The sequence below is a fragment of the Microcebus murinus genome, chromosome 7 (assembly GCF_040939455.1).
Source record: "Microcebus murinus isolate Inina chromosome 7, M.murinus_Inina_mat1.0, whole genome shotgun sequence".
NCBI classification, from domain to species: Eukaryota; Metazoa; Chordata; class Mammalia; order Primates; family Cheirogaleidae; genus Microcebus; species Microcebus murinus.
The window spans coordinates 8,994,997-9,010,294 of NC_134110.1; the positions used below are offsets into that span (position 1 = coordinate 8,994,997).

Below are 15,298 nucleotides of genomic sequence, written 5' to 3' on the forward strand. Positions count from 1 at the left end.
ACGAAAATCAAAATAAACAGGAATGCATTTTAAGGGAAAAAAATAGGTCCTCAAGTGAAGAAAAGATCACTAAATTCTATAGGGGGAGGTGAAAAAACTACTGATATGAAACCAAAAATAATTTTGTATAAATCATAACATTTTTGTGCTGGTACTTAAGAGAAACGGTCATCTGGGAGGAGGGGAAGTCTAATATAGGAAAGAAGAACTCAAAAACTGCACAGAGCAGTAATTTGTGCAGCTTTAATTTCCCATGTCTAATGTGACAGAAACCTCAGATTTCATACACAAGTGCTCAATAGAACGTTTATGGTCCTATTTCTATAATTACTCTGCTGAAAGGAAAATAGGCTACTCAGCACTCATTTGCTTTGAGTTAAAGTTATCTGTTCCATATCCTGGAACACACCATTCCATGTTTTACACAGACATTTCATGGTTTACAGTATTTTACACTAGAGTTAAAATAACATTTAAAAATCACTATTGGAAAAATAATAGTTGGCAGTAATTTTCAAGACAAGTAGGATAAACATTAATGCAGCAGTCCCCAACCTTTTTGGCACCAAAGACCGGTTTCATGGAAAACAATTTTTTCACGGACTGGGGATAGAGGATGGTTTTTAGAATGACTCAAGCACATTACATTTATCGTGCAGTCAAACCTCTCTGCTAATCTGTATTTGTAGCCGCTCCCCATCGCTAGCATCACAGCCTGAGATCATCGGGCATTAGATTCTCATAAGGAGCACTCAAGCTACATCCCTTGCAGTAAGAACCTAATGCCACCAATGATCTGACAAGAGGCAGAGCTCAGGCAGTGATGCCAGCGATGGGAAGTGGCTGTAAATACAGACTAAGCTTCCCTCACTGGCCCACTGCTCACCTCCTGCTGTGTGGGCCCAGTTCCTAACAGGCCACAGACAGGTACCAGTCTGAGGCCCAGGGGCTGGGGACCACAGCATTAAAGTGAAGCAAAGGTGTATTTTATGGCATATGGGTCATATCACAATAAAGCTGGTATTTAGAAAAAAAATGAATACAGAGAATAGCAAAATCTTGCTAATTATCTAGAATCTGGGTAATAGGTATACAAGAGTCAATTCTACTATTCTGAGTATGTTTTAAAATTATAAAATATTTTTTAAAAAATTAGGCCAGCCATCACACACCTACATTCTCAGGCTAGCCATCCTTATGCTAATGAAGAAGTTGCTGAACAGGTTAAAATGTAAAGTGACAGAGCCCTACACTTACTAAGCATAAAACCCAGGCAAATGTATAAATTTTACCATGAGACTTCTTTACCACTGACCAATCTTCCATCAAACATGGTATCTTCTCTTTCCCCAAAAGGAATGCTTTAAACTCATCAAAATCAAACTAAAACTGATACTAGGAAAAACTAAAATCTCCAGCCTGGTCAACACAGCAAGACCCTGTCTCTCCAAAAAATATTAAACTTAGCCAGGTGTTGTGGCACACACCTGTAAGTCCCAGCTACATGGGAGGCTGATGCAGGAGGATCCCTTAAACCTGAGGTTCAAGGCTGCAGCGAGCTATGACTGCACCACTGCACTCCAGCCTGGGCAACAGAATGAGACTCTGCCTCAGGGGAAAAAAAAAATTAAAATCTGTTCATTTATTTTCAAAAGGATAGATTTTATTAGGTTTAATAACATATTATTAATATGTAACTTTTGTCAAAAATCATTCTTCCTTCCATTATAACCCAAATATTTCCTGAGCAGCAATTATTAATGTTATGTGCCATGCACAACACCAGGTGCTAAGGATATAGCAATAAACACAGCAGATGAAATCTAGTTTATAATCTAGGAGGAAATATAGGCACCTGGTAACACCTTACCCCATCTATTCAGTGGTGATCTACCCCATCTATTCAATGAATCCTACTAAATTAAGTGGGGAGAATGAAATGACAGCAGGCAAAGAAAATATGGCAAAATTAGTGGTAACTAAAAACAGTATAACTCAAATCCCTAATCTAATTAGGAAAAACAACCATTTATTGGATTGAAACTATCTTGTCCAATTTATATACATAATTTATCCTGTCAAAAAAGTCTTTTTCAAAAAGGTAAATGTTAACTTCAGACATTCTTTCAAATAAAATGGTAGCTTTAATCATTTAACTAAGCCAATCTCAATTATTCATAGTTCACGTATAGTATTATTCATGGTCCAACAGTACCACATTCCTTCCAGGTTACCATAAATCCTGGCAGAACAACCGAAAGGATGAAAAGCTCAAATTTAGGTATATTCAATGTCAAAAAGAGGTTCAATAGCCACAGCCAAATTATCTCACTTTAAAATTTTCAGATTTCAAGAAGAGAAGGGGATGGACATGGTGGTTCACACCTGTAATCCCACTGCTTTGTCAGTCCAAGGTAGAAGGATCACAGGAGGCCAGGAATTCAAGACCAACCTGGGCAACATAGCCAGATCCTATCTCTACAAAAAATTTAACAAATGAAGCTGGCGTGGTTGGCATGTACCTGTAGTCTTACCTACTCAGGAGGCTAAGATGGGAGGACCATTTGAGCCCAAGAGTTAGAGGCTGCAGTGAGCTCTGATCACACCACCACACTCTAACCTGGGTGATGGAGCGAGATCCTATCTCAAAAAACAATAAAAATTTAAAAAGAGAAGGAAAGGGAAAGAGAAAAAAAAGACAGACTTAAAAAACAACACTATGTGATAAAGGGAAAAGTTCAGGGCCATTCTTATCTAACCCCATTAAAAGAACAGATTCCCATTTGTGTTACAAATCTAATTAAATATACATGCCAAGCTCTCAGAAACTTTTTCCTTTTTGTCATCACTTACTAAGGTTTCTCTGGCAAAGTCATCTAGACAAAGATTCATGAACAGGTCCCTCTGAATAATGGACTATATGCAATGATGAAAAGGAACTTGCATGTCCTGTCTTAGGAAACCACCCAGACACAACATTTATCAAATGGTTCTATTTATTGCACTGTATTATGGGGAAAAAAGTGTTTAAAGTGTAGTAATGTGGTTGGCAACAACAGTAAGAAAACTATTCTAAGCAAAGCAGAAAGGAAGTCACTTCAACTCTGAAGAATCCTCAATGATATGAAAATATCCTCTGTCTCATCTCACGCCCAAGAGCGTAAAGTTTTATATCTTCCTCTGGACACCCTTCTAGGACTCAATCAAGGGTGAGTCATTTCACAGAACAAAAGAACTCAAGGGCAGAAGAGTAGTAACCTGTTCAAGGTCACACAACCAGTTATGTGACAGAAACACAGCTGAAGTGGGATTAGTATCACTTTCCAACTACAAACCTTGCCAAGTTAAAGCCACTGTACTGGGGGTGGGAGGAGAGGAGATGAAATCAGATGACAAGCAGTAGTGAGGAAACTAGCTAAGTATCCAGCTACAGAGTTATTATTTCCTAAGCCAGGAGTGAAAAAGAAGAGATTTTTTCCCCCAGAAATTAGCATGTATACTGCTACAATTCATTTGCCAGAGTCTCTGCTCCAATGATGTCTGCCCCTCAAGATACCCAAAGGAATGAATTAAGGACAACTCAGAGAAAGTTGCATTACAGTTGGTTGAATCACCCAGGTCCTTCCCCAACCATCCCACCCTGTATCTTTGTTTCAGTCTATACAATTTCACTTCCCTGCATTAAGCAGAAGATACACATCCCAAAAATATGCTTGATGTGATCTAATTTGGGATGAAAGCTAGAGGACTGAGGAAAGGTCTTCAGAACTGCATGGTTCATTCATATCTGCATTTTTCTCACTGAGGACTTACTTCTCCCCCAAACACTTCAGTACAGCTAAAATGAACCTAAAAAACTGGTTTTTCAGCTTTCCATATAGGTTAAACATGAACTAATTAAGTGTCTGTAAAACACTTTGAAGATGTGAACAAGTGTGTAAATGTTAATTATTAATTTCCATCCACAAAACTGCATGCGAAGGAAAGCACAATTCTACTGGCAAGTTGCTGTTACTTTCAAGGCACAAACATGGAAACCTAGCATGTTTTTAAGAATTCTAGGAAAACTTTAGGAGCAAACCACAATGGTTTTATATTTACAAGAACAAGCTGGAATTTTAAGCTGGCTACTTTGGAGATAATTATATCAGAGTGAAAAAATGTGACTTATGGCATATACAATAAAACTAGAGTATGTTTATAGTCACAATGTCCTAGATAAAAGCTGTATTTCAATGACATAAGAGAAGCAAACTAAAATTTCTGAATCCTTATTTTTTCATCAAAAAAGGGAAGGAGGATAATGTCTATCTTAGGAAGGAGGATAATATCTATCTTACAGGGTTACTGTAAGGAATTAAGAGAATATAAATGAACACAATGCACAGGAAGACACAATAAAAGTTGCTTCCTTATTGGCTTTGTTAGAAAACCTCTTCCAGAAAATGGTCTCAAAAGAGCTCTAGGGAATACACACTATCCTGTGCTTTAAGCATACACACAGCACCATTATGGCAGGAGGGCCAGGCAAAAAACTTTGGCCATTCCTGCCCACTGACCCATACATGCCTTTCATCCTTGAGAGAGAAAACACCTCAGCCAGGCCTCAAGGCCAAAGGAACACTTAGAAATCCACTTCTCAACTCTTGTTGCCACATTTCTTCCCTCAATAGCTCCCAAACTGCAAGGTCTCATCCAGAGTTCCTTTGTGTTCTGAGTCCAGCCACTCTGTGTACAAAGCATCCAAGGGACAAAAAACCATTTCCTCCCAGCTTGTTAAAGGTAACGGAAATTATTTCCATGCAATGCCACAATGGACCTCTTTTCTCTCATTCCAGAAACACAAATAGCAAGACTAGGAAGGGAGATTAATTTACAGATACTACCCAAATCATACTGTGTGTATTTTCAGAAGTGATTCACGAATTACAGCAAACGTCAAATCTAAAAAAGCCCGTCATATCCACCACTGAACACAGCTATCACCTGGGAAAAGTAATACTTCTAAAAATCTAAGTCAATGTTGATGGTATATTTCAGCTTTAAAACAGAACAAAAAAAAACTTCACAATCAGTTCAATTTCTCAGAAGTGATCTGCCCTTCATCATGCAAGATAAAGTCCCCTTTGAACAAAATGGCATCACAAGTAATCTGATGGGAGAGCATGTGCTAACAATTTTCCCAAAAATGGTTACAAACTCCTATCAAAACCATCCAACCCAAGTACAATGGCACATGCCTGTAGTCCCAGCTACTTGGGAGGCTGAGGCAAGAGGATCACTTGAGCCCAGGAATTCCAGCCTAGCCTGGGTAACATAGCAATGCATCACATTAAAAATGTCACTATCTCTTGACTATCATAGATGTCCTTAACAGACTGGAAGTGTACAATAGATTTCACTACTAATATTCTTATCCTGCTCAGAGAAGAAAAGTTTTCACCATGTTTGTAGTCCTAACTACATACTATACTATACATACTATATACTATACAAGGTATTGTTTTAGGCCACTGCTATTTCCTTCATTCATATCTAGCCCTCCTTTGGTTATACCTAGTTGTTGTGTTACGCCTGTCATTATTAGCTACCATACCATGAGCCCTTACTACATGCTAGGGCCTATGTAGCTCTAATCCCCATTAAAACCTCCCACTCTCCCTTCTCTATCTATAATTCTCTAATACATACATCCAGTCCAGACTTCATCCTTATACTCCAGGTTTGTATTTCCAAATACTTACTGATATTTTCACTTAAAAGTCTCATAGATCTCAAACGTACTGTGTCAAAAGAGAAATTGTAATTTCCTCCGCCCAGCAAACTTATTTCACATCTTTACCCATTCACCTGGTTGTTCGGGTAAAAAACCTAAGAATCATCCTAGATTTCTCTTTCCTTCAGAACACTTTTGCAATCTGTAAGTAATCCTATCAGTTCTATCTTCAAAGTACATACTGATTCCAACCACTTTCACTGCTACCACTCTAATCCAAGTCACTGTCTTGTCCAGCCAGGACCACCGTAAATATCTTAACTAGTCTCCCTGTTTCCACTCCTGTTCCCTACACCCACAGTGAAATTTTTAAAATCTAAATCAGCTCTTGTCATGCTCAAATCCTTCAGCTGCTTCCCATCATACCTAAAAGCCTATCAGATCTGCTCTCTGGCTACATACACACATCTTATCTCCTACAGTTCTCCTTTCTCACCGCTGAGAGTATGAACCAGCATCAACTATTCATACTCCCACCTCAGGCCCTTTGCACCTAATGTTCCTTCCACTTTGAAAACACTTCCCTTGAATCTTCATGTGGCTTGCTCCCTTCACTTTCTTCAGGACTCTGCTCAAATCTCACCTCCTCAGTAAGGCTTCGTTTGGCCTCCCCAATCTCTGCTAATACTTTTCATATCCTTCCTAGAATTAGCACCACCAGATATCACTGCAATTGTCTGTGTACTTGTTTATTTTCTGCTTCCCTCACCAGAATGCAGATTGAGGACAGCAACTACATGTTATTTATCACTGAATTCCCATTACCTAGAACAGTGCCTGACATATGGAAGGCATCCAAATATTTAAAAAATTAACAAACAACCCTACAAGATATGTCATATAACCATTTGACAGAAAAGAACAGAAAACTGAATTTCAGAGACAAATAACTTACCTAAAACCACATGGGGAATAAGGAGCCAAATGCATCTGAAAGAACCAGTACTCTACCCACTGACTCACTACAACTTGTGCCACAAGACATATATGCTAAGAACAAAATGCAAAAGATAGTATTTCTATTTGAATATACCAGATCACAAGCATTACAGCTCTTTTAGAATTAGTCTACCAGGTTTTCTGGTTTTTATCAGAAAATACTCCTCAAAATGGGGGCAAAAAATGCCAGATGATAGTGATCCTTCTCTTTCTGTTTATAACCACAGCTTTTCTTTCTTTGGCTAAGCTTAGGTATGTACCATGTGCCTCTTCAATTGAAAGATACCCACCTTTTTCATATTCCCCACAAAATAAGGGCTGAACTACAGCCGGGAGACATTTAACAAATATTTATTATTTAGAAATTTTGAGAATCCTCTAATGAGACTTTCAGCATCACCAGCAAAGTACACTTGCCCAATGGACTTTAGTTGCAAACCATGATGGAGTACCGGATCCAGACCTATCCTGCCACAGACACCTCCCACCCAACAACTAGAAAAATGGACAAAATATGTGAGGCAACATCTTTTAGACACTGAACATGCAGCACAGAACTGCAATCCCTAAGAGAAGAAAAAGATGAGATAAGCCTTAAAATTTCACCAGCTTTCTGCCTGAAGGCACCTTCTGTCTGGACCTTGGTGCAACAAGGAGGATCCCAAGCAGAACATGGCAGTCTTTAGAACAAGACAAACCCAAGAGTCTGGGAAGGCTGAGGAGTCTGAAAATTGCAGACTACCAGGGAGGAGGGAGTTGTATGAAGAAGGAGCCCTAGAAATCAGCACAGAGGCCCCCATAAGTCTGATATTTAGTAAGCCATGCATGCATATTGTAAAAATATATAAGAACAGGCAAAGAATGCCCCAAGAACTGTAAGCTAAATGAGCCCAAGGATTCACAAAGGGCTGCAAGACATTCATGTTCTGAAAAGCCAGAGTAGAGTCCTTGCTGGGCATCCGATTCTTTAATGGGAACTACAGAGGCTACATGTCTTAGTAATGGGGTATAACAAGCATGTAACTTAACTCACCAAAACAAAGTCCAATACTCTTTAAAGCAATTGTTCTTGTGTCAGCAGTTCTTTACCCCTCGGGGGACAGTTGGCATTTAACAGACAAGGACTCAACAACTATAACAATTATTATACATATGACCAGGAATTTTTTTTTTTAATGAACATAACTAAAAGACATAAGGAAGAAATAAAAAAGACTCAGTAGCAAATCAAACCCAATGATATATAAAAGATAATACACCATGACCAAATGAGGATTATCACAAGAATGCAAAGCTAGTTGAACATATCACCAGACTAAAGAATAAAAAACATGATCATCTCAATAGATACAGAAAAATCTTTGACAACATTCAATATCTATAGTTGATAAAACTCTCAGCAAGCTAAAAATAGAAGAGAACTTTCTCAACTTAATTTAAAAAGTCTACAAAAACAAGCGAACAAAAATACCTACAGCTAACATCCTTATTACTGGTGAAACGCTTCATGATTTTCCCCTAACATCAGGAATAAGGAAAAGATGTCCACTCTCAAAACTCCTACTCAATATTATACTAGAGGTCCCAGACAGCTTAGTAAAACAAGAAAAAGAAAACAAAGCACATAGACTGAAAAGGAAGAAATCAAACTGCCAATCACATTTCTGCTTATGCAGAAAATCCCAATCTACAAAAAGGCTTCTAGAACTAAGAGTGAGTTCAGCAAGGTTGTAGGATACAAAGTCAGCATGCAATATTCAATCATAATTCTATATACTAGCAATTAACTGGAAACTGAAATTTTAAAAGTATCATTCACAATAGCACCAAAAGACATGACATACATATAAAGCTTACAAAGTATTATATACATGCAAGATCTAATTGCTAAAAACTATGAAACAATAATGAAAAGTCAAAGCCAGTCTAAATAAATAGACATACCATGTTCATGGCTCAATATTAAGATGTAAATTGTCCTCTGATTCACAGATTTGAAACAATGCCAATCAAAAATCCTGGCAGGATGTGTAGATATCAACAAGATGATTCTAAACTGTGCATGGAAAGTCAAAGCAACTAGACTACCCAAAGACAATTCTGAAAAATAACACAAAAAGAGAACTCTCACTACCTGATTCCAAAACTTACTATAAGGTTACAGTAACCAATAGTGTAGTGTGCTAATGGAAAAATGAAAAGACCAGATCAATAAAGCAAAAGAGGGAATCCAGAAATGGCTCCACACATGTGATCCATAACTTTCAACAAAGGTGCAAAGGTAATCCAATGGAGAAAGAATAATCTTTTCAACAAATGTTGCTGTAACAACTGTAAATCCAAATGCAAAAAAATAAACTCAATCCATATCTCAAACCACTTAGGAAAATTAACTCAAAGTACATCATACACCTAAATAAAAAATTTTAAACTATAAAAATTCTAGGATAAAATGCAAGGAAAAGTCTTTGAGCTATTACATTAGGCAAAGATTTCTAACATATTACACCAAAAGCTGATCCATGAAAGAAAGAAAACAATAAACTGGACATCATAAAAATTAAGAACTTCAGCTCATCAAAAGTCATCAATAAAAAATAAGTCTAGGAGACAGAGTAGGAGAAAATATTTGCAAATCATAATCACATATCTGATTCTAAAGTATATACAAATTCAAATTTTTAAAATGAGCAAAAGAGACTGGGCGTGGTGGCTCACGCCTATAATCCTAGCACTCCGGGAGGCCAAGGCAGGAGGATCATTCGAGGTCAGGAGTTCTAGACCACCCTGACCAAGAATGAGACCCCATCCATACTGATAATAGAAAAATTAGGCTGGGCACAGTGGCTCACGCCTATAATCCTAGCACTCTAGGAGGCCAAGGCAGGCAGATCAATCAAGGTCAGGAATTCGAGACCAGCCTGAACAAGAGCGAGACTCTATCTCTACTAAAAATAGAAAGAAATTAATTGGCCAACTAAAAATATATAGAAAAAATTAGCCGGGCATGGCGACACATGCCTGTAGTCCCAGCTACTCAGGAGGCTGAGGCAGAAGGATCGCCTGAGCCCAGGAGTTGGAGGTTGCTGTGAGCTTGGCTGACTCCACAGCACTCTAGCCTAGGCAGCAGAGTCAGACTCTGTCTCAAAATAAAAAAAATAAAAAATAAATAAATAAAAACATTAGCTGGGCATGGTGTGCACCTGCAGTCCCAGCTACTCAAGGGCTGAGGCAAGGAGGATGGCTTGAGCCCAGGAGTTTGAGATTTCTATAAGCCAGAGTCGCCAAGGCACTCTAGCCCAGGCGACAGAGCAAGACTATGTCTCAAAAAAATAAATAAGGGCCGGGCGCGGTGGCTCACGCCTGTAGTCCTAGCTCTCTGGGAGGCCGAGGTGGGAGGATTGCTCGAGGCCAGGAGTTCCAAACCAGCCTGAGCAAGAGCGAGACCCCGTCTCTACTATAAATGAAAATAAATTAATTGGCCAACTAAAAATATATACAAAAAATTAGCCGGGCATGGTGGCGCATGCCTGTAGTCCCAGCTACTCGAGAGGCTGAGGCAGGAGGATCGCTTGAGCCCAGGAGTTTGAGGTTGCTGTGAGCGAGGCTGACGCCATGGCACTCACTCCAGCCTGGGCAACAAATCGAGACTCTGTCTCAAAAATAAATAAATAAATAAATAAATAATAAAGGGAGCAAAAGATTTTGAATAGACCATCTTCCTAGCAAGGACAAAAATGGGTTATCTATTCATCTTCTACTTACTATGTCCCAATCAACCAACAGGTGGAAGAGAAGACTGTACATGTGAGGACATACTTATGAAACAAACTTCCTCCTCTCTCCCCATTTACAGTAGTGGGGTGTGGGAACACCACTTACTAATGGATGCCTGTCCCCATCTGTAATAACCAAATCTATCCAAGTGCACTTGGATGTGAACTTTAAAACAGAATATCAAAAGTCCAAGTTTGTTCAACTAGCTTTTTCAGAGATGTTTTACCCTCAATCTGTAAGAAAGATCAAACATAATTTTTTAAAGTTTACTATAAAAATTACAAATGCCTAAGGTGATGATAATCCCAATTACCCTTATTGATTAATACATACTGTATGACAGTATCAAAACATCACATGTACCCTATAAATATATACAACTATCATGCATCCATAATATCAAAAATAAATAAAAAGCCAAAAAAAGTTTACTATAATTTCTTCATAAGAAAACTAATGGAAAGATGGAATTCAACACACAGAAACATCCTCAACAATTAAATATTTCTAGAATTGATCTACTCCACTTGGTATTATAAGTATTCTAAACTGAGTTGGTACACTGATTTATATATCACTGCTTCCTTCCGTAAATGGTGGCACCTTCAAAGTGTTATCTTGAAGAGGAAGTGAGTGATTTGCTCAAGTCTCTGTACTTTACTAACACTGTTAACACCCAGTCCAATCTATCTTAATCAAGTCTGAGAAATGTAGTCATAATCCATACTTACTATTTTTCAAGACAAAGGTAAAATAAGGAAAGAAAGATGGAACTGACTAAATAACTCAGATATCCTGTTAGAAGTATTGAAAACATACCATCTCTCGCCATTTCCTAAGCATTATAATGAGAGCTCTCCCTTACCAAGCCCAATCTGCAAGTCCCACTCAAAGAAAGACTAACAGGTGATAGAAAAGATAAAACTGCTATTGTTTCTACCATCCTTCAGTTCAACTGGCACCTTTAAAGAAATGCATTTAGATGAGACTCACAGGTCTCAGGATCCCTTCTTTAGGAAAGAAATAGCTAAACCACTATATTCAGAAGCATACGACTTTTGAGAATGCTTTTTTTAAAGCCATGTAAAAATGTACCAACATTATCATTAATGCTACCAGGAAATACCCACCTACTTAATGTTAGGCACTACAGAAAGTACCCCACATAGTTTCATTTATGCCTAAGAACACTGCAAAGTATATTACTAACGGGGCTACACAACTAACTAGTCAATGGAAATGTGGAGATTTGCCTAGCTCCGAAGAGTGTACTTTCTTCTAAATTATGCTTACGTCCTAATTTCACAATGTTGGAATAGCCAGAGTCATGAATGGTTATGTCCAGCAATCTTAATAATTTCACTAAAAAGAGGGAGGGAGGATTTCTAAATTAGAATCTCGTTTTGTAATCCATACAGCACTATTTAAACCCCATTTCTTTTCAAGAAGTAATCAACAGATTAAAAGACGGGTTAGACATCCTTTTAAAGTAAATTTCATGGCAGATCTGCAAGTGAATTGTCATTTTGGGCAAGTCTCCAGACTTAGTGGCTCCCTCCTATGTGCACTACCACTAGCTAGTAAAAAAAAAAAAAAGCATTCCACCCAATTCAAACTCACACTGAATGCCTGCACTGTTCAGACTCTTTCCTGGCAAAGAGGGTACAAAGCTAAGTCAAGTAAGGCCTATCACACCTCTCAAAGAGTTAAAAGACTAAAGGAGGAGTCCATTCATACATATGCTTATACTATGTGCAAAGTTAACCATGTAGTCAGGCAAATAAAATGAAGTGTGAGAAATCCTAAAACAAAAGTATGTGCAAGATAACATGCTATCACAGCCCAGAGAAGGAAAGCAACTGGTGTACTTGTCACATTATGTTGTAAGTACCATTTGTTTACGTTATGTTCCTCCCTGACAACCCCTTCCAACCTCTGTGAACCTCCCTGCGCACAATCCCACACACACTATCAGCAAGGGAAGTGACTTTGTAGAAACTTTGCAGAAAATTTGTCTTTAGCTTCCTCAGGTGAAGAAAGTTGGTTTAAGCAAAACAAGGCCAACCAAACCAGAAAAACCCAGGAACACTTCTCCACATTACTCACTTAGCATGAAAAACCAATCGAAGTAAAGTGATAACACACAGTATTTCTCAAATTTTTCTTTTTAACAGATGGCAAAGGGATACAACAAATGAATTTAAATGACACTCTGGCAATTTTGTTCCACTACAAATGACAGGCATTTAAGCTAGTTCTATATGGGGAATGCAAACAGAATTATTCCCATATTATAAGTCCAACTACCCGAATTCAGTGAATAGGTGAACCCACAACTTGACAAGGCTTGCACTTAATGCAGTCCTCAAATCTCCAAGAGTCCACGAAGAAATACAAGAACAGAAACCCTAATCTCAATTGATCATAATTCCTTTATGAACTCACAAAATATGACCTTTCGAGAAGTATAGCATTTGTCTTGATCTGGGCAATCCAATGGTCAGAAAAACTGAGTAAGCTTCTGCTTCTTCTAAAAATAAAACGGTGGAGGGGATTCAGGGGTAGTAACAAATAAAAAGCACACTACGTTTACATTACATGTGCCCGAAGCAACAAACTCTCAAAATAACTTCATTAGGGAGTGTAACAGCAAAGAATGAACACCAAAATATTGCTCAATCCAACTTTCATTGTGAATTCCTGAGTTCACTGTAGGATCTAGAAACTTAAATGTGACGGAATCATTTTGCTTAGAAAACTACTTCCAAAACAAACCTATCTACCCCTTTCTTGATGAAAAAAATATATATATATGGGGGTTTTCCCCATTTTTTTGTTTAATTCATATACTTGTTGGCTTTGCAAAGAAGGAGCAGTGAGTCATGTTTAGAAAGATAAAAAATAAAAGTGTTTTGCTGCAAGCGGAGCCCGCCGCACGCTCCCGGGGCGCGCGGACCGCACGGGGCCGGGGTCAGGCAGCCGCGCCCCCGGGCGCAGCGCGGGGAGGCCCCGCAGGCGGGCGGGCCGGCGGGCGGGCGCGGCCCGAAGTGTTTACCGTCGGCGGCGGCCCGGGGGAGCGGCTCCCTCGCGCCCGCAGCACTCGCTCGCGGCTGACTCGGGCCGCCGGCCCCGAGGAGGAGGAAGCCAGCCCCGGCGGCGCCGGCAGCGGGAGCCCGGGGCGGGAGGCGCGCCGCGGCCCGGGGCGGACAATGCGGGAGCGGGGTGCGGGGAGGAGGGGTCCTCGCAGCCGGCGGCCGCGCCGCCCCGCCGCCCATTCATCGCCGCGCGCCCCTCTCCGGCCCCGCCGCCCCCGCCCTCCTCCCGGCCCGGCCGACGAGCGGCCGCACAGGAGCGGCCCGCGCCCCCGCCCCGACCCCTCCTCGAATCACAAAACTTCCCCCAACTCCGCCAACTAAGTTGCGCTCTCACCGTGCGGCTCCGGGGCTCCCCCACGGGCCGAGCCGGAACAGCTCCGCACCTTCGCCGCGGAGAGAGACAATGGGCGGCCGCTCCCCCGGCGGCGGCTGAAGCGGTGGCGGCGGCCGAGGCGAGGAGCGGGTACGACGGTCTCGGCGGAGCCCGGGCGCTTCCCCGCGGCTGCTCGGCTCCGCGCTGGTCCTGCACACAGCCCCGGCCCGCCCGCGCATGCGCCGCGAACGGCCCGGGGAGGGGCGGAGTGCCCGGGAGGGCGGTAGCACCTACGAGTCCTCCCGTGAGTAAGCGAGGAGCTAAGGACCGCGAGCTGGGATTGCACGGCACAGCTGCCCATCATGCTCCGTGAGACCAATAGGAAGGCTCCTGGGCGGCGCGCTCCGGTTGCTAAGGAAGGCTGAGGCTGACTGCCGCTGCAGCGGGCGGCAAAGTGATCAAAGTGAGGTGGCGGGTCGAAGCAGCTCTGGGAGACGCCCACCCACCGTCTCCTCTCCGCCCCATCTCAGGCATCCGCCCTTCCTCTGTGTGCCCGGTGCTTACCTGAGCGGTCGCACTTACCACACGCACTGCGACGATTTTACTCCTCTACTTCTCCCACTTCAAATCCGGAAGTGCGGTTTAGTCTCGGTGCCCGGAGCGCGGGAGAGTCCTTGCCGTGTGTTCAACAAGTGTTGGATGGTGGACGGACGGCTCTGTGGCGAGACCAGGATTGTGACAGTGCCTGCCGTGAACTTTTGGTTTCTCCGTCCCCACACAATCTTTCAGTGTTTCGGTTGCAAGGACCTCAGAAATCATCTGGCGGCTCTGAGAAACAGAATGTGGTCCGTGTACCCCTGGTGGCCCAGGAGATTACATTAGTGAGTACACGAAGAAACGTCTCCATTTGATAGCTAGTGTTTATTTTAATGTGTATTAGGGAAGGAAATGCCTATCGAACCGTTGTTTCACTGGTGTTATTTCTCAGGTCAAGTAGAAAGTTGTAAAAAAAAGATTCTACTTCAAGAAAAATATTAAGTTAAAAATGGAAACACTTTATATGCAGCTCAAGAACGTGCAGAATAATTGATAGCGAGTGAAATAAAAGAACAGCTGTACCTACTGGGAAGGACCAAGAGGGTAGCCTCTGGGTGCTGGTTCTGTACTTTGATCTGGGTGGTGGATAACAAAGGTATATACATATGAAAAATTCATCCAGCTGTATACCTAAATTACTGCACCTTACACGTTTTAAACGTGTTAATGTCAGGTTTTTTTTAATCCTGATACAGGATATTCCCCCCCCCCAAAAAAAAAAGTTGCAAAAGATGCAAAGGACTGCCATTTTGGAAACCCTGATCCAGGCAAACTCACTACCAGTGACCAAATACCTGACTG

The 15,298-nt window shown here is 41.1% G+C and overlaps 1 protein-coding gene, 1 long non-coding RNA gene and 1 other non-coding gene across 14 annotated transcripts in view; 2 read left to right on the forward strand and 1 right to left on the reverse strand.

The window, feature by feature from the left end:
- AKAP13 (A-kinase anchoring protein 13) overlaps positions 1 to 14,167 on the reverse strand; it is a 298,777-nt gene extending 284,610 nt beyond the window's left edge. For all 11 annotated transcript variants that reach the window (XM_076004775.1, XM_076004777.1, XM_012774215.3 and 8 more), the window contains exon 1: positions 13,922 to 14,167. The gene's annotated coding sequence lies outside the window, so the exon portion shown is untranslated. The remainder of the gene's footprint in view (positions 1 to 13,921) is intronic.
- LOC142872065 (U7 small nuclear RNA) lies at positions 6,818 to 6,881 on the forward strand. The gene has a single exon (XR_012920307.1). It is a non-coding gene; the product is annotated as a U7 small nuclear RNA (small nuclear RNA).
- Positions 14,168 to 14,298: 131 nt separating the features above from the next.
- Positions 14,299 to 15,298, forward strand: part of LOC109731075 (uncharacterized) — a 39,151-nt gene continuing 38,151 nt past the window's right edge. For both annotated transcript variants that reach the window (XR_012920080.1, XR_012920081.1), the window contains exon 1: positions 14,299 to 14,781. This is a non-coding gene — a long non-coding RNA (uncharacterized LOC109731075). The remainder of the gene's footprint in view (positions 14,782 to 15,298) is intronic.